The sequence below is a fragment of the Canis aureus genome, chromosome 16, assembly GCF_053574225.1.
Source record: "Canis aureus isolate CA01 chromosome 16, VMU_Caureus_v.1.0, whole genome shotgun sequence".
In the NCBI taxonomy this organism is placed as follows: domain Eukaryota; kingdom Metazoa; phylum Chordata; class Mammalia; order Carnivora; family Canidae; genus Canis; species Canis aureus.
In genome coordinates this window covers 21,511,964-21,539,766 of record NC_135626.1, presented here as the reverse complement: position 1 = coordinate 21,539,766, position 27,803 = coordinate 21,511,964, and the positions used below count along the sequence as shown (strand labels likewise).

The 27,803-nt window shown below is 46.8% G+C and overlaps 1 protein-coding gene and 1 long non-coding RNA gene across 3 annotated transcripts in view; both read left to right on the top strand.

The window, feature by feature from the left end:
• Positions 1-27,803, top strand: part of ASIC2 (acid sensing ion channel subunit 2) — a 994,452-nt gene that overhangs the window by 534,504 nt on the left and 432,145 nt on the right. The gene's annotated exons all lie outside the window — the stretch shown is intronic.
• Positions 147-27,688, top strand: LOC144285269 (uncharacterized). The gene is made up of 3 exons (XR_013353599.1): positions 147-234; positions 5,249-5,390; positions 26,748-27,688. It is a non-coding gene; the product is annotated as an uncharacterized LOC144285269 (long non-coding RNA).

The following is a 27,803-nucleotide window of genomic DNA, read 5'->3' as shown; positions in this document are numbered from 1 at the left end:
TCCATTACTTTGTAGAACTGATTAATAAACCTATTTGTAATGCAGTGAGCACTAGACTGGACAATGAGATACCTGGTTCTGGAGCCAAGCCCACCATTGTCACCTTGGCCAGGTCACTTACCTTCCCTGGCCCTCAGATTTCCCATCTGTAGAGGTAGAGGCTGGGGCTATCTATTGGCACTGATAATTGTCAATGGAATCCCACTCATAGCCTACACTCTTCAGGAGAAAAAGGTAATCCTCCCATTGGTCAATGTTAATGGGCTCTTTTCTGAATGGTGGTGGCAGTTAAGTAATGGTAGCTGTCTCAGCAGGCGCCTCACAAGGTTGGCCTGAAAGGGGGTCAGGTTGGAAGGATAAACCTAGACATGAACACAGCCTGGAGCATCTTAGAACGTGAGCTTAGGCTGGGATGAATAGGGAGACTAGAACATGTGAGGACCTTGGGCTCTTTAAAAATCTGGTGGGTTCCCTTCACTTCCTCCTGGACTCATTCATCTATCTTTTTCTTCTTTTATTTTTCTAAATGCTCATCTATCTTAAACTTATTAATTCTCCAGGCCTACTACCAGGTCAGAACATGGATAATAAGGGGGAAGATATTCTAATCCTTAGTCTTAAGGCTCTAAGATTAGGGTCAACCAGTCAAGGGTCAGGTTGTCTACAGTGATGACTAGCTTGTCTTGGAACTGAGACACAGGGAGGCATCTATCTCTGCTGTCAGGTCAAAATAACAATACATTCACATTTTGCCGATTTCTAGAGGCTCTACCTTACAAGGTGACTTGTAAGGAACTTGCCATAACCAAAGGGCCCATCTCTTTCAGCACAGAGAGTAGCTGGAAGTTTTCACACTGATTTGGGTCAGGCTGAGCTCCTAGAGCCCTAGGTTAGCTTGTCTAATGGGGCTTCCCGACAACTATGGTTGGGCTGCTTCAGCTCCACTAGCCACTGCCTGGAAGCATTGATTCGCTTATCTTTGGGGAGTGTGAGCCTTTCAAGAAGGGAGGTTCTTCCACACCTACTGCATTCAGAGAGGGCCCACATCCTGTAGAAATATATAGGCCTTGTCAGAGACTTGGAGCCTTACCCAAAATCTATTGGGAGTCCTGAAAAGTTTCAGGCTGTGTTCAAATTTGGGTTTTTTCAAGACCACTCCAGTGTGTGGATGAGACTAGGTTGGAGGGTAGTAGGCTTGGATCAGGGAGGATAGATAGCCTTTGATAGCCTTCAAAATAGAAGACTGTGCAGGAGTCTAGGCAAGAGACAGTGGTGGCTTCACCTTGGATACGGGCAGTGACACTAGAAAGAAGTGACACAATCAGGGAGGTAGAGTCACTAGAGCTTGGATTTCATGGTCTAGGAAGTGTGAGGGACAGGAAGACCTTGAGACAACTTACTGTCTTCAGACTTGGGTGACTGGGAGGTGCCGTTTGTTAAAATAGGGACAGCAAGGGAGCAAGGACAGAGACATGGAGAATGGAAGAGAATATGGGTTTAGTTGGGACATGCTGAGTTTGAGGTGGCAGCTATTATCCAAAGGAGCTGCTGGAGAAGAATTTGGATATGTGTGTCTGAAGCTGTAGAAAGAAGACAGAAATAAGGACAGCTTTCAGTAAAAGAAATATCCAGTCTTGGAGAGTCATAGCTTGCACTTACGGCTTCACCTCTGCTTTTTATGAAGATTCAAGTCTGAGTATAGCTGACGAACCAAAGAACTGGGGTGACCACCACAGTCTCAGGGTGACGGCTCAGCAAGGGAATGGGTAGGATAGGAAGGCTCATATTCCCTAGGGGAGCATGTCAGCATCTCCCAGAGGAGATGTTTTTGGAAAAGCATATTCACTGTGCTAATGCAAATTTATACTTGAAAAACTGATAATTCCTATGTGTTTTATTTATTTTTATTTTTTTATTTATTTTTATTTATGATAGTCACAGAGAGAGAGAGAGAGAGAGGGGCAGAGACACAGGCAGAGGGAGAAGCAGGCTCCATGCACCGGGAGCCCGATGTGGGATTCGATCCCGGGTCTCTAGGATCCCGCCCTGGGCCAAAGGCAGGCGCCAAACCGCTGCGCCACCCAGGGATCCCTCCTATGTGTTTTAATAGAGTCACCTAAGTAGACAAAACTCTGGAAGGTGTATGGCCTCTAAGAGGGCTGAGAATCAGCCTCAGAAAGCAGAATGGCATATCTGTGCCTATGGTCAGAAAAATGTGAGTTAACAGGCCCTTATTCAGAGTTGAATGCTCTGATGCTTCCAAAGGCAGGTGACATGAAAGAGTCCAGCATGCTGTGGGCCGGGTGGGACTGGCAGTAGACACCAGTCCAAACAGAGCCATTGCTTTCCACTTCCAGTGTGTGCTTCCAGTATGAATGAGGCCCAGTATGGCTAAGCCTTTTGCTTTTCCAGGAGAAGTTAAGAATCCAGGACTGGATGTGAAATCTCCCTGTATTAAAATGTTGGCTCACTAAATGGATGGATGAGAATTAGAAAGAGAGTGCTCTTTCCAGAAACCAAATAAATCTCATCTGCAAGTCAAATTTAACCCACAGTTCATCATTTAGAGATCTCTGCTCTGGCCCTACCCACCTGGCACACAGGTATGAAAACTCAGGTGCAGAAACAGGACTGGAAAAGCTCAGGTCACCCAGCCAGTTATGGGAAAAGCCCAGACTCAAACACACTCTGTACTACTGTCTTTACTATGCCCCAGCCACTCCCTTTGGCTGGAGGTCTGCTAAAAGAGAAAAGATCTGAATTTTTCCATAATCTCATTATAACATTGCCTACCACTAATCTGAATTTTCCCAAACTCCTCATTTTACACAGAAGGAGACTGAAACTGAGAAATAAAAACAAGATGTGCTTTCCCCATTGTGCAGTGCTTGCAAGGCTGGGTGCGGAACCCATCCCTCAGGCTCCCAGGCTTGCTTTGCTTTCACCAATTCCTTAAGAACTCAAAGCTCTCTCTGGACAAGGACCATATTCAGTGAATTGTTGAAACATTCTATTCCTGAGCATAGTCGACAATCCAAATTATAGTCCCCAGGACCAGCTCCATAGGCCACATCACTTAAATCTTCCCTCTGTGGGGGTCTGACTCACCAGCCTGGCACATCACTTCTTTCCTCTGATGAACGATAAACATGACTGCAGCAGGCTCAAAGCCTGAAGCCTCGCCAGCCACTTCTGATTTGTCTGCTAATTGGAACCGGGGCAAGGCTGGCGTGATGCTGTCTGCTACTTGGTTAGCGAGCGGTGTGGGAGGGCAAGAGAACAGAACTTTGAGTTCAGGAGACCAGGCTCAGGTCTGCTGCTCATAAGCTGGTTGACCTTGAAGAAGAAGAGGTCATTTCTGCGAACTGGGAATCCTCTAACCTGCCCCTTAGATGTTGCCAATGTCCATAGTCAGAAAGGAGATTAGAGCGTGCGGCAGACCGAATCTGATGCCCTGACTTAAAATCTTTAAAGGATCCCCATTGCCTATGTATTAAAGTCCAAAGTCAGTTCAAGGCAAGCGTGATCTGGCACCAGCAGCCTCTACTGCCTCCCTCACTACCACCTTCCTCCTTTCTCTTGGTAAGAACAGCTGACATTTATTGATCACTAACTCTGTGCCAGGCACTTTATGTTCACTAACTCGCACATTCCTCCCAGCATCCCTCTAGAAAGGCACTGTCTGTTGTCTCTAACTTCACAAATCAAAAAGAGCAAGCTTAGGGTGCTTCAAGAACTGGCCCAGAGGCCCCACTAGTGAGTGAGAGAATTGCAATTTGAACCAATTCTGACTCCAGAGATTGTGGTCTATCTGCTGCATCATCCCACCTCCAAGAATGTTCTGGACCCCACCTGACTTCCTATGAATTATTCTCTTCAAACAAGTTTCTGATTTTCTTGTCTTCACTTCTTTGTTTAAATGTTTCTTCTGCTTGGGAGCACTGCTAGGCAGACTCTCGCTTTGAGGTCTAGTTCCCAAACCCATCCCCTTGGGATCCGCCCACCATCCAGGCTGGCCCTCTTCCTGTGTCTCTCAGCTGGGCTGAATGTAGTGGCCTGAGATAACACGTATCACTGATACTCCTACCACAGTCCTACAGCATGTTGTCAAAGCAACCAGGTTGACATTTTATGCTAGCACACTTTGCTGGCTACTGTTACAGGCTTGATCACCTCAAATATTAAAAACTCCTTGAGAAAAGGGGTCTTGTTTTACTCATCTTCATATCCCTGGGTCATAGTACGGCACCCAAAGCCTAGTGAATGCTTTGTAAATGTTGTATGGGAGGAAGAGGGATGGAAGGATGGAGAGAGGAAGCAATGGAGGGAGGAAGATGGAGGAAGGAGAGGGGTTGGAGGGAGAGGATAATAGGAAGGAAAGAGATGGAAAAGAGAAAAGGAGAGAGGGAAGGAGCAAAAGGTAAGAGGGATGGTGAAAGACATTTATGAAAGCATTTATTTAGTGAATGGTATGAGACAGGGGTCAGCAACCTCTACTTTGGAGCCATGTTCAGACCATGGCCTGTTTTTATACAATCTGAAGCTAGGAATATTTTTTTTGTTTTATTTTTTTAATATTTTTAAAAGGTTGAAAAAAAGGACAAAGAATATGGGACAGACCATAAGAATCTTAAAGTCTAAAATATTTACTGTCTGGCCTTTTACAGAAAAAAAGTTTGCTGATCCCTGGTGTAAGTGGATGCCATAATGAACATAATGAAAAATGAATGTAAGAGGATGTTCATTCTTCAAAGAGAGTGAACTTCAGAATCTGGGTAGGAAATCAGAAAATATCAACCTTTGAAACTTAAAACCGATGAGATGAAGTTAGTCACCTCCTCAGGATACGGACCCTCAGAGTGATGGTTGACTGGGGAGTTGCTGATAAGGCAGGACTGAGGCCCTTGCTCCATTTCAGCATAGGGTCTCTAGAGGAACGCATACATTTCAAAAGTAGCTAATGAAGATAAACTGAAATCACAGAAGCCCCCACCTGCCTGCCAGGAAGCAATATTGTAAATACAGCCAATTTTAGGGATTGACATAAGCACTATAGGCAGAGCAGGAATGAAGAGTCAGTATGGGGAGTGAGACCCCGGGGCTGTAGAGGAAGAGCAGGCAGGTCCTGAGCAGCTTGCTCAAGTGTCCAAGCTGCTTAACCAGCTGTCCCAGTGAGGACTTCAGGATGAGTCTTTAATGGGTCTGGCTATTTAGATCCTGTCTCCTCCTTTGCTCTAATTTACTAAAGGGCCATTTGATGACAATTGGACTCCTACAGAGAAGATGATGTCCCGTCCAGCTGGTGTGTTGCCTTGCATTTGCTCCACATAACAACCAAGATAACCAAGTGCAAGCTATTTATTGAGTACCTGCAGCATACCAGGCACTGGGTGAGGTATTTTTTAACTTCTTTATCTCAGAGCTGGCCATCACTATCTTCATGTTACCTATGAGAAAATTGATCTCAGAGAGATCAATGAACTTATCCAAAGATACATAGCTATAAAGTAGCAGTGTAACCTCTGGTTTGTTGGCCCCAAATATGATACTTTTCATAATCACACACACACACACACACACACACACACACACACACACACATCTTTGTTCTTTGTCTCAGCTCCAACCTATACTCCTAGACCCCAATATTCTGGATCCCTGTCCTAACCGCCTCCCCAAATAAATACATGGCTGGAAACCCTAATATTCATTTCCATTTCATCAGAAGCCTACTGGTCACATATTATATGTAGAGGTAAACAAAACGCAATTCCTTTTTCAAGAAGTTTATGATCTAGTGAGGGAGAGACAAACTGCCTAATAAAATATCATGAGTCATGAGAGCTACTGCCTCTGTTGCTGGGGTAGCCCAAGCTTTGGAACTTTGGCTCAAAGAGAGCCTCCATGAGAAAGCTCTACCAGGTTGAAAGAGTTCAGAGATGAAGAAAAGAAGGATTAGTGGGCAATTCAGCCAGAGATATCAGAATGCACTAAGTCTGGAAGGCTAGCAATTTTTGATGTCTAATAATCATTTGGGATGGATGGGGCTTAAGCTGAACCTGAAGAAGTAGCAAGAGCCAGATCAGAGAGGGTCTTTGTAATGTGCTAAAAAAGTTTGTACTTTGTACTAATGACAGTGCGGGACCATTAAAGGGTTTAACCAGGAAACGATATGGCCAGACTTATATGCTTGGAAGATCCCATAGCATCATATGGAGGATGCAAGGAGATCAGTTAACAACAGCAAATGGAAACGTTGAAACTGGAGAAGAAGCAGAGGCATGGAGAGATCAACTGGTACAATCAATGGATGGCTTGTTGGATGTAAGAGGAAGGAGCAAGAACAATCTAAGTTAACACCATGCTTAGTCCCTGGTAGCACTCCTTCTTCTCAGAGCCCTGGACTCATGCCTCTCCTCTCTCAGTTCTGATTGGGTCTCACTTAGTGCCCTCAACCTCCAGAATTACACCTTCCAAGGACTATGGCTGATGTGCCCCACCTGGCATATTGAATCATCTTCCAAGCATTCACCAAACCCAAATTTACTCACACATGGTAGATGTCTTCCATTGAACTCCTCTCCACATCCAATCCCAGCCTAGAGCCAGGCCTGTTTCCTGAACCCCACCTTTCCAGTCTACCTTTCCCCCCACCTTCTCTACCGAGCTGACCCTGGCTTCGTTGTAGCAACCAGCCTTCCGAGCTCCGACCCAGCCAACTCCACCCTCCACCACCTACACCACCACACAAACTTGGGAATGGAGGCTAATATGGTAGATTCAAACTCTCTTGACAGCTAGGAACAATGGACTTGAACCAATAAGATGAAATTTAGCAGAGATGAATCTCAGGTTCTAAAATATTGAGCCCAGGAATCAATCACAAGGACAGGATGGGAAGAGCTGATTTGCAGTAATGATAAAGGAAACATTCAGGGGAGGGGCTGATTAGCTGGCCAGAAGTGAAGCAGTCACCACGAGTGCGAGGTAGCAGCTGCATAAGACATGTGCAACCACAGTTTGAAGCTAAATCAATACAAGTAGAGTGTCCAGGTTAGAAAGGCAGCTGTCTGACAGTCAAGACTACTTAGACCCCAACTAGAATACAGTGTTTCGCTCTGGGAACTGCTATACGCATATGTCCAGAAAAGGAGCAGAAATGAGGTGGTGAATATCTGGAAACAAGTCCTGGAAATGCAGAGAGAAGGGGTGGAAAGGTGGCTGTCAGAACCTGGTGCTCAATTAAAGCTAACTGCTGTCATTATTATTTTCCTTTTCCCCATTTGCCCAGTTCTTAGGGGATTTTTCTGAGGCTGAGGGTCTGCCCCTTGGAAAGCACAAATAGCTCCTCCCTAGCTCCAGCTGCATCTCCTTAAATGCCACTTTCCCTGTTCTCCATGGGGTTGGGGGATGGAGGCTGTTGCTGGTGTGTCTGACATGCAGTCCTCTTGTCTCAAGCTCCCTGAGCTCAGGGACCAATGTGATGAGTGTGGTATGATTTCTCTCCTCATTTCTCATATAATCCTGGAACGTGGAGCTTGTTGTGTCCTTAGGCCCAACCTCTGTTTTACAGATGATGAAACTGTGGCTTCCTCAAGTCCCCGAGCTTGCTCATTGGCAGCAGAACTAGGATTAGAGCTGGGCTCAGTCCAGGGTCCTTTCCAAACTGTTTGCTGGTGCTTTTCTCCAGCTCCAACCACTCATTGACCTCTAAGAGTTTTAATTTAAACTTTAAAAAGGCAGAATGTGTAGGCTCTAGGGCCCAGCAACAAAGCACAAGAGATCAAGAGAAGACTGGACCCAAAGGCTCTGTTTTTTACCAACAGGGTTGCCTTTATTACTGGAGTGAAATGAGGCAAAGTCTCAGCCAATTTTTTTGCAGAGTGCTGGCTCCAAGGAGAAACCTTGCTCCAGTCCCTCACTGCTGCCTGCAGAATGAGGTAGGACCCTCCCGAGATGTGCATACACTGAACCTTCTCCAGCTCCCTTGGCCGTCTCACAGCCTTGATTTCCAGCAGCAGCAGTATTCAATAGAGGAGGCAAACATTTGCCTCCAGTGACCTTACTTGCTTTCTCATCACAACTTTTGCCTCAAGAATCCAGCGATTTTATCGTCACCATCATCACCGTTCCCTCTCATGTGCACAGCACACTACAGAGCATATGCCTGATCCACGGCTTGCATGTCCAGTTGACCCTCCCAATTACCCAGTGAGATTGTCCACGGGAACAACGATGCCCAGGGAGGCTTCCAATCCGGCTGACTCACAAGGTATTATGGCTTTGCCTCCTCAGGAAAGCTGTATTTCTTAAATGTGCCTCCCCTGAGTTATAAAGTAAGTTCATGACAGAACTGCAATTTCCCATTTTTACAGTTCTAGGATGAGAGACTCCCCTTAAATCTACAAAGAAACAAGGGAGAATGATGTGTGGAACCTGGAACACAAGCAGACAGGTCAACCCACAGGCACTCTACTTGTGTGGCCAGAGAATTAAAAAGTCATAGAAGGAAATAAAGAAATAATTGAGGCCAACTCGTTTTATTTTTTTTTCTTTTTATTTTTTTATTTTATTTTTTTTATATATATTTTTTTTTCTTTTTTTTTTTATTGGTGTTCAATTTACTAACATACAGAATAACACCAACTCGTTTTAAAGGCATCAACACTGGGACCAAGATTCAAAGGACTTGATTCTGAGGCTCATGGAGTGGTTTTGTGGCATGGCTGGAATGATAACAACTTGGGTTATAGAGGTCACTGGGGTTGTCCCCATTCCATGAACCTGGAATCTGGTCCAGTCCAGCCATGGACACTGAGTATTCAGGCAATCTGTGGGTAAAATTTGCCATTCTCTTGGAACTTGCTAAAGGACTGGTTAACTGTCTTTGCCCTCTGTCTGGAGTTTGGAAACCACCTTTGCTCCAAGCTAGTGGACAGCTCTACTGGGCTTTCACTTTTCTATGCAGCATACCCAGGCTTCCCTCAAGAGGCCTTTGGAGAAGATGGACACCTAATTGCTACACATCTCCCCGGATCTCCAGGGTGCCTGAGATATGTCTGTGTTCCCCAAGGCACTGGTGCTCAGGCCAGAGAGGAAACACCTACTCAATTAACGTCCACACTACCTTCTAGGATGACACTGTACTTTATTCTTGCCACCCTCCCATTTCTCAGGTATTAGGTTCTAATTCTCTAATCTACCGCACCCTTTATATAGAGTATCTGTGTCCATGTAACTCACCTCCCCCATCCTTGGAGTCACTGTTTTATCTTGCCAATGCCCTCTGGATGCCCCTGCCCCCACCCCTAGATCTTGACAATAGCCTGGAAGCCCCTGAACCGGCGTCCTCCTCCACGCTGAGACTTAGTCTTTGGTGTCTGCTTCCTCCCGAAGTTCTCCTCCTCTGGCCCCACAACTCTCCACTCAGTTGGCAAACAGGGACAGCCGTGAGTCCAGAGATACTCCCACCCAGTCTTCCCCTGTGTCGAAGTTCTCGTTCCTGGCCCTTGAAGCTTCCAACCCACTCCGCACTCCCTGTCTGCCTGTCCCACCACCCTGCCCAGTGCCTTAAGGACACAGATGAACCCAAAGACCAGCCTCAAAATAGAAGTTCCAACAAAGTAATTCTTTAGGATGGCCTTCTACGAAAAGGGGAAGTGAAGTTCCATGATCAGACAAATTTGCAAGACACTGAGCTAAATAGAAGTTCATCGGGGTTCTTTATTACAGAATTTCAACGTACTCTTCAAACAAATGATACTGAATATAGTGTTTGTGTTCCCAATACACATCTGACCATCCCAAAAGACCAGTGTTTTCTAGAAATACATTTTAGGAAACATTTATCTAACTCCTTCCTGGATACTGACGCTGACAAAGTTTGACATTGACGCTTATTTGCTGTGTAGCTTCAGGCAGGTCACTTTCTCTCTCTGGGCCTCTCAGTTTCTTCATCTGTAAAAAAGAAACAAATAAAAGCAAGGTGGGGTTGAGCAAAGTGGTCACTGGAGTCCCATGTGGCGCTGGTTTCTCCAGTCCCCTCATCTGTATTTCCTGGCACGTCTGCAAGCTGGTGCTAGAGCAGTAGAAACGCTCGAGATTGAGGATAACACAGCCTACAAGACCTGAGCACAACCAGACACAATGGATGGCTTTGAGACTGGTTGGGATTCTTTTTAAATGTTGAAAGTCATTTTTGTTTAGCTGGTATCATGTGGCCATTAACAGCATCGGAATCCCCGGGGATTTAGAAAAGCTTGTAGCTCAGTGTCAGACAAGCTCCCCTGGGACTGTGAGGTTAAAGGAGCTCCGCTGGGTATTCAGGTGCCACCAGCCATCGATGCAGATGGGGTGGCCTCTTTTCAGAAGCACTGAGGCATCAGAGACCCATTCTTGTCCAGGTCACCATGTGTCTCTGAGGCACTACACTGACACTGGAACAGCTAATTAGGACAGATGTGGTAACATCACGGAGACTTGTGGGCGCAGCCCTCAAATACATCCCCAAACCACATGGAATATTGAGGGGCCAGGTAAATTTTGAGACCCCTTCCAACACTGAGCTTCTGGGATTCCTCGGAATGCCTTGCGTATGCAATATACTATTGTAGCCACAGACGATGAAACAAAAATGAAAGAAACACGACCCTTACTGTTATGGGATATAGTATTTCTCAAATTATGTCATAAGGAAAATTGATCCTTTAGATACTCTGAGATAACAGTGCTTTCTCATCAGATAAGTTTCAAAAGTGCAACACACATTCCCCTTCCCCTGGACACTTCAACCTACATCAACACGTTAAAGGCTCTGAGAAGTCCTGCAGAGATCTGCCTAACTCATTCATCCAAGGTTTCCCAAAGTTATTTGACCAAAGAACTCTTTTATCTGAACATTTTCTAATAGCCCATAGAACTATTACTTCCCACCAGAGGACTCTCAGCATGTCAGGCCCAGAATAGACCCTAACGGAGCTTTTAAGCCAAGTTCCAAGCTATATAATTAAGGAGGCCTTTGCAGTGATCTGGAGTGGGCCATCCAAAACACTTCCCTGGCATTTTTGAACTGTCTGGATTCTCGCCTGGGACTCTAAGGATGTGATCCCAGAGTTGGTAGGCACCATGTTGGTCATGTCATGTCTTTTTGGCATGACATCTCTGTGCTGCCATGTTGTTGTCACAGGAGGAAGCCCCGGCAAAAGGATTAGAAAAATGCAGCAGGTGTATGCCTAACACAGCTGCCAGGATGTCTGGAGCTGCCATTCTTCTAGTTCTTCCCTCCATTTATTTGCAGGAAATCTCAGCCTCGTTGCAGAAAGCTCTTTTCCTTTCCTTTCCTTTTTTTTTTTAAATGAAACTATATAAGTCAAAGCTCCTTCTGCCACAAGTTGGAGAAAACTTTACTCCACTGGCTTAAGTCCAAAGTGAATTTGTTGACTCAGGTAATTTAATAATTGAGAAGGAGGGACAGCATCAGATGAGGTCTAGATACAGGTCTACAAACACCTCACCAGGACCTGGCTTCTTTCCCCCTGTCCCCGTCTCTCAGCAAATCTTCCTCTCCATGGCTTCTGCTCATAGAAAGTCTTTCCCATGTGGTGACAAGAATGGCAGCAATGGCCCCAACCCCAGGGGCAGTCCAACAGAAAGTGAGCAAATGTGTATAGGTGGCACTTGCAAAAGTGAGATGTCATTCTGGTTACATCAGCTTGGGTTTTGTGTCCACCCCAGAACCAGTGTCACCGGGTATGGTTATGTCCTAGGATGGCAATAACAAAGTATCCCAGACTATGGTTTTAAACAGCAGAAGTGGGGATGCCTGGGTGGCTCAGTGGCTGAGCATCTGCCTTTGGCTCAGGTTGTGATGCCAGGGTCCTGGGATCGAGTCCCATATCAGGCTCCACGCAGGGAGCCTGCTTCTCCCTCTGCCTATGTCTCTTCCTCTCTCTGTGTGTCTCTCATGAATAAATAAATAAATAATCTTTAAAAAAAAAAACAAAACAAAAAACAAAAAAACAGGGATACCTGGGTGGCTCAGTGGTTGAGTGTCTGCCTTCGGTTCAGGGTGTGATCCTGGGGTCCAGGATCAAGTCCCACATCAAGTCCCATTTCGGGCTCCCTGTGAGGAGCCTGCTTCTCCCTCTGCCTATGTCTCTGCCTCTCTCTCTGTGTCTTTCGTGAATAAATAATAAATAAATAAAATCTTTACCAGAAAAAAAAAAAAAAAAACAGCAGAAGTGTGCTGCCTCAGTCTGGAAGCTGGAAGCCCTGAATCAAAGTGTTGGCAGTTCCTTCTGAGGGCTGTGGGGAAGAGTCTGTTCTGTGCTTCTTCCTTGGCTTGTAGAGCATCAGCCCAACCTCTGCCATTGTGTTTACATGGGGTGCTCTCTCTGCACGGCTGTCGCTTCACAATAAGGACACTGGTTATACTGGATTGGGAGCCCGCCCCACCTCAGTATGACTTCATCTTGACTAATTACATTGGCAATGGCCCTGCTTCCTAATGAGGTTACTTTCTGAGGTTCTGGGGGCTAGGCCTTTAACATATGACTTCAACCCATCACATCAGAGGAATATGTTTTGTCAATTGGCATAGGCCCAGGTCCTGTTCCTCAGCTTGAAGCTGCCTGTGAAACCCCACTTAGACCACTGGGACTGAGTGTGGAGAAGGATGGATGCCTCTGACCTTGCCTTCCCAAACCAAACCGGGCTGTGGCTGTAGAAGGGGGGATGGATGGACAGGCACACCACCCATGCCCACGAGGCTGTTTTGACTTGGGTTTCCAGCACTTGCAGACAAGAAGGCCTAAGCAGCACACCTGGTTTTCCTTCTTTACCCTGTCTTCTAGTCGTCCAGCCAATTCTATAAGCCAGGAACCAGTAAAACCATGCACTTGCTTTACTCATCATGTACCTTCCACCAGGAATGCCAGTGCCCTACTTCCCGAACTTACTTTCTGCACATCCTCTAAATCCTGTCCAACTGTGCCATGACCAGGGGAAGGGCTCCATGCAGACAAGCCTGGTCCCCTGTTATCCTCCCCTGGACCTGCCTCTTTCTGCACAAACACTTGTTCAGTCCTGGCTTCTCTGTTCTTCCTTCTTCCAGGGCAGTGCCTCTGAGCAGGCCACTATCTCATGAAAAGTCATGCATCTCTGGGCATAACATGTCATCACCCAAAAGCTTCCCAAATCTCCCCACTCCTCACTGCCCCTGAGTGAGGAGCATGGCATCCACATTCTGCACATTACATTTCTTCCTGTCTTGTTCCAAACTATTTTGATGTTTAGCTCTTTGTGGACGACATTGCTGCGAAACTCACATTGTCTCAGGACCACAGTCAGCTCTGCATTATTGTTCAACAATTTCCCAGGGAGCATTCCCACCCCAGAAGGCAGGGACCCCAGATTTCATGAGCCTGATAGAGGGAAAAGTACCCTGGCTTTAGGGCCAAAATGCAGGGCTCAAGCCCTGACTTTGATGCATTAGTTAAATCACTGTGAGTACATTACTTAAATCTCTGTGCCTCAGTTTTCTCATCTGAAAGATGGGATGATTATATCAGCACCCTAAGTCCCTGGAAGCACTTTGTCGACTGAAAGACACTAAGCGCACATCGTTCTTTATCTCTCTTGGTATTATACCACTCACTGGGTAAGAATTGCTTTCTGTGCCTGGCCTCCCTACGGAACTTTCTTTAGCTATAACCAACCCACTGTGATCACTCCCTTATTCCAGTAGGATTGTTTATCATGTTTCTTTTGTTCAGAGCTTGTGGAGGCTCCCATGGAGAAGAAGGGCGCCTATAACTGGCCTCATAGTGGCTTTTAATAACTAGCTGTGTGACCTTGAACAAGTGACTTAACCTCTCTGTGCCTCCTTTCCTTTATCTGTAAAAGAGTGTTGAAGATCTATCCTTGTAGGGCTTTTGTGAGGCTATGTGGAATGTGGTTTGTAAAGTATAAGCCTTGCACAGTGGCTCCTCCTGCCCTTTTTCACTCCCCCAGCCTGGGGATAGGCTCTTCAGAAGAAGGAGAGCTGAGAGTATTTTAGTTAAGAATCAGGATTCTCAGTGATATTTCTATTATTTCAGGGCAGCCATGAGTTGGGATTGTTTTCACTGATTAATTTTCCAGGCCAATCCTTAGAGGTCTATCAGGTTTCCCCTCAGGCCCTTCCCCTGGCCTCCTATTCTAAAAATGAGAAAAACAAGTTGCATCAAGAAAATTGCTTGTTATTTATATGTGCCAAGGTGACCCCTACATGGAATAAGGCAAAGGGGGCTGCTGATTGGAGATATCCCTTCGAGCCTTTTCTCCCAAGTACCCATCTGGGGAATCCATGAGGAAGAAGGTCTTCCTGGATTCCTGACCAAGAACCAGGAAGGTTCACCCCAGAACAAGACAGCATTTTAGGGAAGGCTGGAGGAAGTTCGTTCATTCATTCACTGAGAATTTATTAAACATCTACAGGGGGGCATGCAGGTTGCTGAGTGCAGGGCACAATGCTGAACAAGTAGACACGGTCTTATTCTCAGGAATTTTAGAGCCCACCAGGAAACACAACATTAAAATAATCCACAATAACTCTATCTTGATCTGCAACTGTCCCCCTGCCCCCCTGCCCCCCGCCACCTAAACCCTTCCTAAACTAGTAGCTTCTTATAAAGGAGAGCACTTGAATTTTCAGGAGATAATTGGGAATTATTAGCCATGTCAAGTCTCAGAACTATACCATGCCACTTGTTCATTAGCTGTGGGCTGAGAACTGCTACACCCCAGGCACTCAGGATTAGAGTTACAAATAAGAGTAGTTCCCATTCTCCAGAGTCCACAGTTGAATGAGGGACACAGAGGCAGCATGAGAGGGGCTCTGACTGAGGTAGGCACAAGGCACGATGGGACCAAAGAGAATGTGCAGCCAGCCACCTAAGTCTTGACAGGAGTAGGGGAGAAGCTTCTTGGAGAAATTGGCTCTGAGCAGACCTTTTCCATCCATCCAACTTCACATCTACTTCCAGCAGTCTGGTTCAAGCCATCGTGCTCTCTTTCCCAGACTCTGCCCTGAGCTTTCTATCCTTCCACCATTTCTGCCCTGTAGTCTGATAGCCACAGTACTGCCAGCAATGTCCTTAGAAAGGTCACCAGATAGAGCCACCAGCCCCAAGTTCTATGAGACTTGACCGGTACTTTAGGAAAAGACCATGAGGTTCACATGTTCCGGACCTGGTCTACCTGTGTGGTCCCATTTATAGTCTCAGTCTTGCCCCTGCTGTGCCTTCAACTAATCATGTTCAGCTCTTTTCGTCTCCCAAACTATACTGTTCTTTGTACTAAAAATGTTCTCTCCTCCCTTCAGGTGCAGTGAGTTCACCCCTAGACCTCAGCTCAGTGTCAGCATCCCAGGAATGGCTTTGCTCTCTGATCCCTGAGATAGTCAGCTGCACCCTGCCCTCCCCCCACCTCCCCTGGCTCCCTGTGCATTGCTGTCACAGGGTTCACCACGTTTCCAGGAGTGTACTGTGTGCTCAGCGGCACAGCCCCCTGACTGTCAGTTCTGTCCAGGCCACCTCCATCCCCAGGACTGTGCAGAAAGCCTGGCATCCAAGAAATGCTCCGTACATATTTAGTGAAAGGAATAAAGAGTGCTAGAGCATTGCCATCCCCACCCTCACCCTGGGTTTTCTAAAGACACAGGAAGCAGGGACACAAGAGCCATGTGAGCTCCCAGAGAGCTGTACTTCCACCTGCAGTAAGGGGGGGTTTAACTGGGTTTAGTGACTGAGAAAAACGATGTCAAAGAGGAAAAGCCTCCAGATTTGGGTTATTTTTCCCTCTTGCTTTCCCAGGAAATGAGATTATTGACAGAGATGGCCGTGGCCCTGGGAGAAGCAGAGAAGCTTCTGTAAACAGAACCAGGACCAAAGGTGCATGTGATCTGAGCTGCTCAGATCAGGAGTCAAATAGGGCGGCAGTCTGGGGTCCGCCCGAGTGCCCACCACAATCTATGGCGAGGTTCTGAAAGTTTGTGTCTCAAGCCAGGGCCAGATCAAGAGGAAGGTGCAGTTCCTGTACTTGTATGACCCTGAGAGCAGGTGCTTCCTTAGATTGTGTGCTCTGGACACTCAGCTTGCCTCCTCTAGCTCCAGCCATCTGCAGACTTCAGCTTCACTCACAAGGAGCCTTTATTTCAGTCCTTCTTTGCAGATGGTTTTGATGCACAAGTAGGCTTGGGAACTGCTTGGCTGGAGACTCCTGAGAAGGCAAGAGTGCAGATAGGCTCAAGTGCACAGTGGGTCCCTGCACCTGTCTGGGATTTCCTGTGAGTGATTGGGGTGACTGCCTAGACCCAGGACATCACCTGGTTTCTATCTTCTTAGCTAAGTCTTAGGGTGAAATAATAATGCACTAGAGGGAAAATTCAGTCAGAGAAAACTGTGTTCAGAATGTTCAGAAGTGGGCAGTACGGGCTGCCTGCTATATTATATTTTCAAAGGTCTACAGTCTCCAGAGAGCCCACACCAGCTCTGCCATAAGCCCCTCTCTTGTTGCTCCTACGGTGCAATCTGGCATGTCTGATCCAGTGGCTTTCCCAATGCCAGACCTGTGTGTGTGTGTGTGTGTGTGTGTGTGTGTGTGTGTGGCACAGTGTGTTGCATCTCAGACCCCAAAGACTTTCTAATGCCGACTCTATTCTTTGTGCACTTCCTATGACAACAGGGCCTGAACCCAGCACACCTTATTTTGTTGATACATCACCAAAGAAGGTCCTGTTAGCCTCCTTTTGCAGAGGAGACAAATGAGATAAAATGACTCATTCAAAGCCACACAGTCTAGAAATGTCCCAGGATTATAAGATCTGACTCTAAACACTGAGCCTTAGGTGCCACGGCACTGTTCATATGCATGACAAAGCAGTCAATGATTAGTAGCCCCATATCAGAAGTCACTGTATCTCTGGGGACCCATAGGAAAGGAACCTGAGCATGAGAAAGGGCCAAGTCCTTCCAACTGATCCCCAGATAGAGCAGATGCTCCAAAGGCTGGTCTTGGCATTTCTCGGGTCTCAGAAGGCTTGGGCTCTGCTCTCTGTGCTGGCTGGGGAAAAACAGCTGGCTATCTACTGGGTGACAGGAGTCCTGGATAAGGCATGAGAATGCTAGTTCCTGACCCCAGCACCAAACTGCTTGGCCCTGGGACTCACAGACCTTTCCTTTCAGAGCTTCTGCTGTCCAAACTACAAGATCTATGAAGGGGGAGATCATTCAAGGGAAAATGGAGTCAGGTAGCCTGCAAAAATGGTCCTGTCTATAAGAGTAGAGTCTTGAGTATAGTAACTCCTACGGTGGATGGTCAGTGGGTGATGGAGGGGCCATTTGGGTCAATACCATTGCTGCTAATCCTATGAGTAAACCCCATGCTGGAGCCTCTGTTGCTCCTTGAGTTTAGTGGGTTCTGAATGGGATGCCCTGCAATCATTTCTCCAGCTAAGGCCCTGCCCCAGGGTAGACAGTGTGACAACACCCTCTGGGAGGAAAGATAGGGTCTCCCAGCAAGGTGAAGGTGCACCCATGCTCAGGGTGAAGCTAGAGTGGGAGCACTGCTTCTGGCAAAACTTCAGTAAAGGACCATATAAGAGAGGAGACAATGGAAGAAGAAGGGAGCTGGTGAGAGAAAGCAGAAACACCAAAGGCAGGCAAAGGAGAATGAAAGAAATAAAGAAAGAAAGAAAAAGGAAGGTAGGGGAGAGAAGAGATGCTATGGAGGCTGCTGAGGGTTGGAAAGTGTCAGGAATCAAATGCAGTGGCTGGGACACCACAGGATGGTTGTGTAAGACGGGAGGACACCCTGGAAGGCAGACTGTGGGAGGGGCACTCAGAGTCTCTTGCCATTATTTCTTACAACTGCATGTGAATCTACAATTACCTCAAAATAAGATGTTTAAAATAAAATGTGTCAGGGAACCATATCTGCGGACATATGACAAGAAGGACAGGAAGTCCAAAGGAGGTTGTGGCACCCTTTGGGAACATCCAGCCCAGTACACATCAAAGGGGAAAATAATGTCCAGCCATGGTGTGACCCAGCCTGGCAGGTGCCCCAGCCCATAAGAAGCCAGATTGCCCTTTCCTTGCTGGGCCCGGTGACTACACGTGTTTGCCAAAATGCTCCCCTCTGTACTTCAGACTCAGAAGTGTTTGTTTAAAGAAGTCAGTAGCTACTAAATTAGCAGCTTGTTTTGTATTTCTAGAACTGCTCATTTGGAAAACAGGTTCTGACATAAAAAAGTCGAAGTACTGGAAAGAATTCAGCTGCCCGTGGCTGGCAACTGCTGCTGCGTGGGACCTGACCCTCCTTCCCCAATGTAGGGGAGAGGAACCCATGGAGCAGTTATCCAGGTGGCCTTCCCACAATCCACAAACCAGCCACCCGCTCCTAAAGTAGCTGACAATTGTGGCAAAGGGGTTGGGGGGTATTCCCTGACACACCTGTGAAATGGATTACAGATTATGGCTATGCGCATGGGGGCCCCTTGCTCCACCACTGCACCTGTGCCAATACTAGAAGCGAGCCCAAGTCCCAGGCCACATCCTGAAGAATCCTCACTCAGTGTAGCATAGGACTTCAATTAGGACCAAGAGCCGGAATGGAACAGAGAGGAGAGGTGTGTTCACTTCATGAAGGGAGCGTGATTTGGGCAAGAGGAGATGCAGAGTCTGATTTTCTGAGTTTCTACGTGGAAAGGTTACCGATAGACTGAAGGGCCATCCTTCACAGGAAAGGACCCAGGAAAACCTCACGCTGACCTTATCCATGCTGTGTGCATACTTGTCTTGGAACTCTCACCACCTCTAGGACTTACAGCTCATTATCCTCATTTTAGAGATGAAGCTAACTCCCTGGATGAATGTGTTCAAACTAGAAAGCAACAGTGCCAGGTCACAACTCCCGGGATTTTATTCCTATCTCAGCGCAGTATCTGCAAACGGGACCAGTAACAGCACTTGCCTTATAGAATCAGCGTGAAGATTCAACACAGCACAGAACGTAAAGCCCCTTCAGACCTGCTGCCCCTTCAGACCTGCTGCATGATGCACCCTTAATACGTGTTGGCTACATTATTATTACACTCTTGGCATCGCCACTTCTAGCAAGGCCCTTTGTTGGCAACGGACCAAGAACCAATGACAAATGAAAAGTAGTTAAAGGAACTGGAAATATTTACCCTGGAAGGAGAAGTTTACAGGGAGACAGGATTTTAATCCTTAAAAATCCAAAAATCTGCTACGAGAAAGATCAGATTTGCTTAGCTCTTTCTGGAGGGCAAATATAGGACAAATAGGAAAAAAGTAGAGGGAATGAAATTTAAGCTCCCTCATAAGGAAGACACTCAAAATGAATGAACTCCCTAAAATGGGCTCGTATCCCGCTTCCCTTCTATCTTAAGCGGAGCAGTGTGATCATAAGCAGAGGTGCTCTCAGGGGAGTGAAGCATCATACGGGGACTCTAAATTCAGGCCAGGCTGCCATAGCTGTCAGTCGCTGAGGGGGTTGAGATCTGTTGGCCAGTGGCTCCAAACCACTAGGACCTGGCCTCTCAGACTGACTCGGCTTCCTCTAGGGTCCAAATTACTATGTCAAATCAGCTCAATGAAAGTAATTGCATATGTTCCTAATGCTGCAATTAAAGAAACTCATTGGCAAGTAGTGTTCAGCAAAAATCCATTTTTAGAGTTTTTCCTTTTTTATTAGCCGTTCTCCCATAGAAATAGTCTATGCATGCAGTAAATCAGAAGCCAGTATGTGGAAAGTTTCCGAGGAGCCAGAGGATGTAGAAAACAGCAAGATGAATTGCAGGCAGAGACAACAGCGAGGCTGAGGGCAGAGATTCGTAAATTGTCTTGACAAGCAGCTCTTGGGCCTGGGTGCCCAGCATAGTGTTGGGCCCGAGGAGAGGAATCCAATGATGGATTGCCCCTTCCCCATGATGGGTGTGGGTGTGTGTTCCAGCCATGCCCCTCTTTGTGCTTTCACCAAGAGATCTGGTCTGGATGCCTGTGCCTCTGAAGGTGTGGTAATTGCAAATGGGAGATGAGTGAAATGAGTTGGAAGAAATGGCAAGAAATGCTATTGTGTAGAGGAGGGTTGGCAGGGAGGAGGGCTGGAAAGGTGGAAGTGGAGGTGGAAGAGTGAGGGGGTGCATGGCTGGTCAGGGCAAGTGCTAAAGAACAGCTCTTTGTGAACTAAGCAGGCAGGTCCCTCAGAACAGAAATTCAGTAAGAGATTCCAGGTCCAGCTGGGGAGTGTCAGTTGGCCAAGGGTCAGGAGAGTCCTAAAACAGGGTCACAACAAGCAAACACAACACAACAGGAACAGAATTCCAACTACCCCTGGTGATAATGCCAGATGATTTGCCCTAAGAATCCGTATGGAAACTTTCCCCTGAGGAAATCAATCAGCACAGAGATCTTCCTTGCAGATGATCTGGACCAGCAGGTTTATCTGATCACTTGAGAGGTGCTGAGTTAAAAATCATAGGCCACTCATTGAAGTGTCATGTAGCCATTAATTAATACAACCAGCAAGACTCTGCGATAATATGGGAAATTTTACAAGACTAAATCAAAGGTTTGCAGGTTTTTTTTTTCTTCTGTAAAGGGTCGCATGGTAATATTATTGCTTTGCAGACCTTACAGTCTTTGTTGCAAGTACCAACTTTGCCACAGTGTGAAAGCAGCCACCCACAATATGTAAAGGAAAGGGAGTGACTGTGACCTATAAAACGTTATCTATAAAAATGGATAGTGGGCCAGGTTTGGCCCAAGGGTGGTTTTAAATGACAAACACACGCAAAAAGTTGTATGTATTTATTATAAATACAGCTATTTAAAATATGAGTTTGAATGGTCTAGAAGGAAATGTGCAAACTGGGAATGGGTAGTTCAGTTAGGAGTTAGGAGAGTTGAATTAGAGTGGGTTTTCTTTCTTATTTTGGGGGGAAGGCAGAACTTCCCAGTCTCTTGAATACTCAGCACCCGCATAGATCCTCCAAGTACTGGGCACGGAGGGACCTAAATCCCCATTTACCAAACATGATACCATCCTGGGGGTTCTCAATGAATGCTTGGTGAGTCAGTGAACACCCAGGAAATCTGGGCTTCACAGTGCTCTGCCCTCCCCCCCAGGAACCCATTTTTGTCTACAGGTGGAGTCAGATCTGAGACTTTGTCCAATTCAGCTGAGGAGGCTACCCTAGACTGGGATCTGATGTCCCAGAGATGGAGTGGTGGGCACGGGAAGAAGTACCAATATCCAGGGCCCATGAGCTAAGTCTGAGAGAAAGTAGAGGTAAAAACCACAGGTCATAGGTTTCAATAGATGTTCTAGGAGATGATGAGGGTGGGCAGGCTGAAGTGAGGAAGCAGGGGCCATTTCTTTCTGGTTTAAAGTACTGGTTTTGGAGTCAGACAGAGCTGATCAGCTATGCATCTTTGGATATGTCCTTTCACTTCTTTGGGCCTTTGTTTCCATCTTTGTATCATGGGGATAGTAATACCCAGCCTTCAGGGTGTGGTAAGCATTAAATGAGACCATGTGTTACTCCCTGCAGAGGGATTGGCTCAGAAGAAGCCATCAGTAATGGTGGCTCTTAGCTAACAGGGTCAGGGGCTGGACTGGGCCATGCCAAACAGATAACCTTGCCCAAGAGTCAGACGGGACCAGCCATGGGATCCTCACAGCTTCCCAGCGTGGGAACTCTGGACCTCTGAACCATCAGAACTGCATGTGGTCTTTTCCCTGGAGGGGCCAGAAGGTAGAGGACATAGTGGTCAAGGGCATCATCTCATTAAGCAGGTGTTGAGGTTGTGACCCAGGCATCTGGGTAAGACCAGAGAGAGGAGTCCCCAGACCAAATGGAAGTGAAAATGCTGACAGGGGCTCAGTGTCCGACCCAAGAAAGAAAGAGGCCAGGGTGCCAAGGTCCCCGCATCTATGGATCAAGAGACCCAGGACAAGGCCACAGGGCCTGGGACATTCACTCTGAAGTGGGCTGGGATACCCAAACATTTCCACAAGGTACTGACGGTGGGCAGGGCTGGCCCATGCTAAAGGCTTTGGGTGGTCTTGGGTATGAGTTTTAGAGGTGTGGTGGGATTGTGAAAGAATTCTTTACAGGACAATCTTTTATTGTATATTTTTAAACGGTTGAGATGATAAATTTTATGTTATGTATATTTTACCACAATTAAAAATAAAAATCAAATAACATTCACCAAATGTAGCAAAAGAACACAAGTACAAAAATAACCACAAGTTAGGGCTTGAAAAGAAAATGCATTAAAAATAAATATGTATCTAGCCTTCAAAAAAAAGTGTTTACAAATCTGACAGATGTGGCCCTTATGATAAAGCCAATAATGAAGGTTATGCACATTGTACTTTGCAAAGTGTTTGTGTGTTGTGTGTTGATTAGCCTGCAGAAAAGAAAGAGGCTTCCCAAGACTAGGTGATGGCCTATGGAAAGGTGTGGAGGTTAACAATGTACCAATCTCTCTGGAGGTGGAAGTGTCATAGGGAGGCAGGATGGCTTATCAAGAGACAAACAAGGAGGGCAATTAGTGACCAAGTTGCCCCTAATTTCCAATATTGGCTCTGTCTCTTACTCTGTAAATTGACTTCTAACCTTCTAACTGATCACTAAGCTCCACAGAGAAGTTTCTGAGTGCCAGGCATGGTATCCAAGCACTTAATGTACATGTTCTCATTTACTGCTCACAACAACCCTATTGGAAGAACAACCCGGGCAGCCCCGGTGGCGCAGCGGTTTGGCGCCGCCTGCAGCCTGGGGTGTGATCCTGGAGACCCAGGATCGAGTCCCACATCCGGCTCCCTGCATAGAGCCTGCTTCTCCCTCTGTCTGTGTCTCTGCCCCTCTCTCTGTGCCTATGGATAAATAAATAAAATCTTTAAAAAAATTTTAAAAAAAGGAAGAACAACCCTATGGGAAGAGAGCTATTACTGTTCTCATTTTCCAAATGAGGGACGCCTGGGTGGCTTAGTGGTTGAGCATCTGCCTTTGGCTCAGGTTGTGATCCCGGGGTCCTGGGATCGAGTCCACATCGGGCTCCTCACAGGGAGCCTGCTTCTCCCTCTGCCTGTGTCTCTGCCTCTGTGTGTGTGTCCAAATGAGGAGGCTACAGCATAAAGAGGTTGTCACTTGCACTAGGTCATATGGCTTGTAAATGCATAAGCTAGGATTGGAACTTAGACACTCTGACTCTACTCTTAGCTGTCCAAGGCACTTAGCTGTATGACCTTGAGCAGATTTCTTAACCTCTCTGGGCCTTGGCTTCATCAGCACGGAGGAAGCTCTGTCCTTGCAGGATGGAACAAGAGGTGATGATGGAGACATGCCTCCTGGAGGACTTGGCATGCCCAGCAGAAGGCTCTGAATTTAACCTCATCAGCAAAAGAAAACCACCACAGGTCCTGGTATTTAGTTTTTTTAACTTTCTTCCTGGCCACAGGTTAAGAGTGAATTACTCTCTACCTGGAAAGAAAGCCTCACATCAGATGCTTTTTGTAAACCTCTCCTAGGAAATGAAAAGGACTCCTTTCACTAGTGAGGAATGGTTAAAAGGCCAGTGTTTCTACACCTGCGTCTCTCTCTCCCACCACACCCCTGCCTAAAACCAGGCCATGACTGGAGCTACCCCACCTCCTTCCTGGCAGCTGACCAGGAAGAGAAACAAAATTCAGGTTGGTCTTCAGCCCTCTTCCTTCAGTGATGGTCCCTCCCGACTCCAGAGCAGCATCCCAACAGCTGGCTGTGGGGGAGAGCCAGCAGGTGAAGATAGGAAGGAATGGCAACAGCTCCCCCACTTCTGGGTCACTGCTCAGGACACTGAGGAATTAGCATCCAGGAGGCACACAGGTCAACATCCAGGGAGCCCATCAGGCTGCTGGTCCTCTCCTCAGGCCCTGTGGCATATCAAGGCATTTTTGGCTATCACCTTAGGAGAACAGGTATACCCACCCGCAGTCTGCCCCTTCAGATTAATTCCCCACAGAGATCTATGAAGATCTTCTGACCTTTGGGGTCAGTCATAAAAGCAACTCTTCCATTCTTTCCCTCCACCATCTTCTGTGGACAAATCCTATGTCAGGACCTAGACCAAGTTCCAAGAGTGTGAGCCAAGGAAATTTGATGCTACAAATAAGTCAAGCTGGAGTCAGGCTGGCCTGCTTCAAAGCTGACTCTCCCACAACAGCTGTATGATCTCTCCAAAGTTAATTAACTTTTCTGTAATTTAGTGACTTCTGTAGCAGGGATCATACGAGTCCCCACAACATGGAGTCAGTACGGGCAAAGCCATCAGAACACTACTGGGCATGCAAAAACACCAGCCAGGTGTCAGCCATGGTCTTCGTTGTGTCCAGGGCTTCCTGGATTGAGATGAAGAGTAGATGAGAGAGGTTCTGGGGGCCAATTGATAGGTAGTCAGCCTGAGTCAGTGGGGCTGCATCACGTTGGAAGGGGAAGAGACAAGGAGCTCTGAGCTGGCAGGTAAAGCATGAGCCACAGATACTGCACAGAGTCAAGAGCAGGGCAGCAGCAAAGAGAGGAAGGTGGGCCTGGATGCAGCAGAGCCCACTCTGGAGCATGACCTTGGAAGCCTCTGGTCAGGTCACCACAGCTGTTCAACAGCAACCACAAAGTAGTTGGTTTCCTAGGACAGGCACCTACCCATTGCACCAGGCCCTCGGTCAGGCATTTCACACTGAATACTTAAACTCCAAAATATCCCCCACTTCCCTGAATTCTGTTGTGTCTAGTCTGTCTCCCGAGGACACTTGAAGCAAACTCCTTGACACACTGAGGACCCTTGAGAAACAGCAAGGTAGAGCGTATGGAGCTGACTGGACTCTGCTACAGACAGGTTTGGGGACCAGTGGGGGCTCACATGCCTTGCTAGCTCTAAAGAAAGAGAAAACGACCTAAATAAAGCATTGTGTAAATATCTACTAATTTTAATATTGTTTAAGTTTTGCTAAAGAACATTGAAGGGTGCAGGGCATACTAACTGTATAATCAGTAAGTAAATAAAATCAAGTTACAGAACAGTGTACGCAGTTGGAGCTTAACTGTTCTGCTCAGCCTCACTGTCTCCTTCCTACTCTGGCCAGGAAGGCATTCAAGGCAGCACCCTTGAATTCTAGCCCTGCTTCTCCCCAGCTACTGGCTCGACCCTGAGTGACTATTGATAATTGTGTCTACAGTATATTCTATGAAGGCTTGTCATGTCCATCACCTTCTCAAGGCCCATTGTCCACCCAGGGTCAATTAGAAAGAGTCTGATGAACTGATCTGCTCTTAGGAGTTGACATTCTTAACCTTTTAGAATTGCACAAGTTGGACCCAAGTTCAAATCAGAGCCCCGTGTGACTGGTCCACACTGAGATGTGCTATAAATGTAAAATAGACACTCAATTCCAAAGACACACTACCAAAAAAAAAAAAAAAAAAAGAAAAGAAAAACCAGTAAAATGTCTCAGTGAGATGTTTTATATTGGTTAGGGTTATATTGGCAAGGATAATATTTTGAATATACTGGATTGAAAAACATATATGATTAAAATAAATTTCACCTGCTTTAGTCACTTTAGTGAGGCTACTAGAAAACTTTTAATGACCTCTGTGGCTTGTGTGTTATTTCTATGACCTATGCTACTGTTAAGGGGAGTGCATTTCAGTGGGATGTCACCACCTTGGCCCAAAGCTATGTCTCTGATGAGCATCTCCCCAAGTGTGGCTTTTGGATGGGGTAGCCTCCCTGCATGCCTTGAATTAGGTCATATAATCTCATTCTTTTTGCCTATGAATGATTAGTCCTGGTATATCAGTCCCTGTTGCTGCCATAACATATTACCAGAAACAGTGGCTTAAACAACACTAATTCATTCTCTTCCAGTTCTGGAGGTCAGATGTCAGAAATCAGATCTGTTGGGCCAATGTCAAGATGCTAGCAAGGCTGGTACTTTCTGGAAGCTCTGGAAGGACAATCTGACTCCTTGCCTTTTTCAGCTTCTAGTGGTTGCCTATGTTCTTTGTCTTGTGGTCTCTTCCTCCATTTTCAAATCACATGACTCCAATATCTGTTTTTGTTGTCACATCACCTTTTCTGGTCCAAAGTTTCTCTGGTCCTTCCTCCCTCTTATAAGAAGAAGCGCTGTGGTTACTTTGGGCTCCCTGGATAATCCAGGATACTCTCCAAATTCTTAAACTAGTCACTCTTGCAAAGCTTCTTTTGTTGTATAAAGCAACACTCCCAGGTTCCGGGGATTGGGATGTGGATATCTAAGGGGACCACTTTTTAGCCTGGCATGCCTTTCCTTTTCATTCCAGCCTCCAATTAGTACGTCATAAGATGGAACACAGTCTCAGAATCATAGTACCAAGAGCCATAGCCCTGGGAAGGGAAATGAAAAGGTATCCAATCTGCCTCCTGGCTTCAGTACAGTAAAGTCCTATAATCCCAGTCTTCATGCAGATGGCATGAAGGCCCAGAGAGGTTTAGTGACTTGGATGAGTTTGACCAGCTGAGCAGAGCCAGCACTGGAAGAAGCTTCATCCCTGCTGCTGGCAGAGAACCCCACTGGGTCAGGAGAGGGAGCCCTGCCCACTCTCTCCGGTGCAAACACAGCAATACTCTGTGACCTTGTCTGACCTTGTGCTCTTACAGATCGTCTTCAGGTTAACGGCTCTCCAGCTCCTTTGGAAACAGCCCAGATGTGTGGCTATATCGGGGGACCCATATTGACAAGACTCCAGCAAAACTGCAGTCAAAGGGGCAGCTGAAAACTAGTTCAAAGCAGATGGTCAGCTTGATGGAGCCTGCACCACCATGCTGGCAGCACACTGGCTGGTGACATCGGTTTTATTAATTGGGGACGGAAGGAATCAGCTCAGGCTCCAGGCGGCTGGAAGCCGTGAGGATCTGTGTGGCGCAGGAACACAGGAGGCCCCACTCAGCAGTGGTTTTTCTTCTCTGACAGGTCTTCCTTCAGCCTAAAGACTTCCTGCCCACTCCCACCTCCCTGCCGACTCCCCACAGACTCCAACCCCATTTGTCTGAGTCCTTCCTCGTCACTTATTTTTAGTCTTGTCGGGGGATGATCCACTGCTCACTGGGGAAGTGGAGTCAAGGAAAGGAAAACATCTCAGCCTCAAGAACTAGACGTTCTGTTGTGGTGTGTTCCCACCATCTGCTCACTCTGGGTTCCCATGGCCAGGCCCATCCTGGCTGGGGCTCCGGGACAGGAGAGGTTGTACTGGGTGGAAGGCCAGCACCCTGGGGTGCCGCCTGTAGCATGGGGAGGAAGTGTGAAAACCAGATCGAGAACAAGCATATAACCAGGGTGAGCAGTCATGAGCCCTGGGTGAGAGTCCTAGACCCAACGTCACTGTAATTCCCTGGCCCCTGACTCCTTGTCTGTGGAATGGACATAACAGTGGACATTCCCACCTCCCTGGGCTATTGAGAAAATCAGGTGAGAAAATGGATGTGGCTGTACGAGGCAAACTTAAAGTATACTTCAAAAATGAAGGCTATTATTAAGAACCGGTGCAAGATTGGGAATGTAAAACTGGCCCAAGTTTAAGGCCAGGCCTGGACGGCAGAAGGTCTGAAACACTTAGGGTTGAGTTAGGGTTGTGGTCCCCAAATCAAGCAAGCTCCTGTGGAGAAGTGTGATAGAGGGTCAGATAAGCATGGGCAAAGGGTCAGAGGCCTCTAACA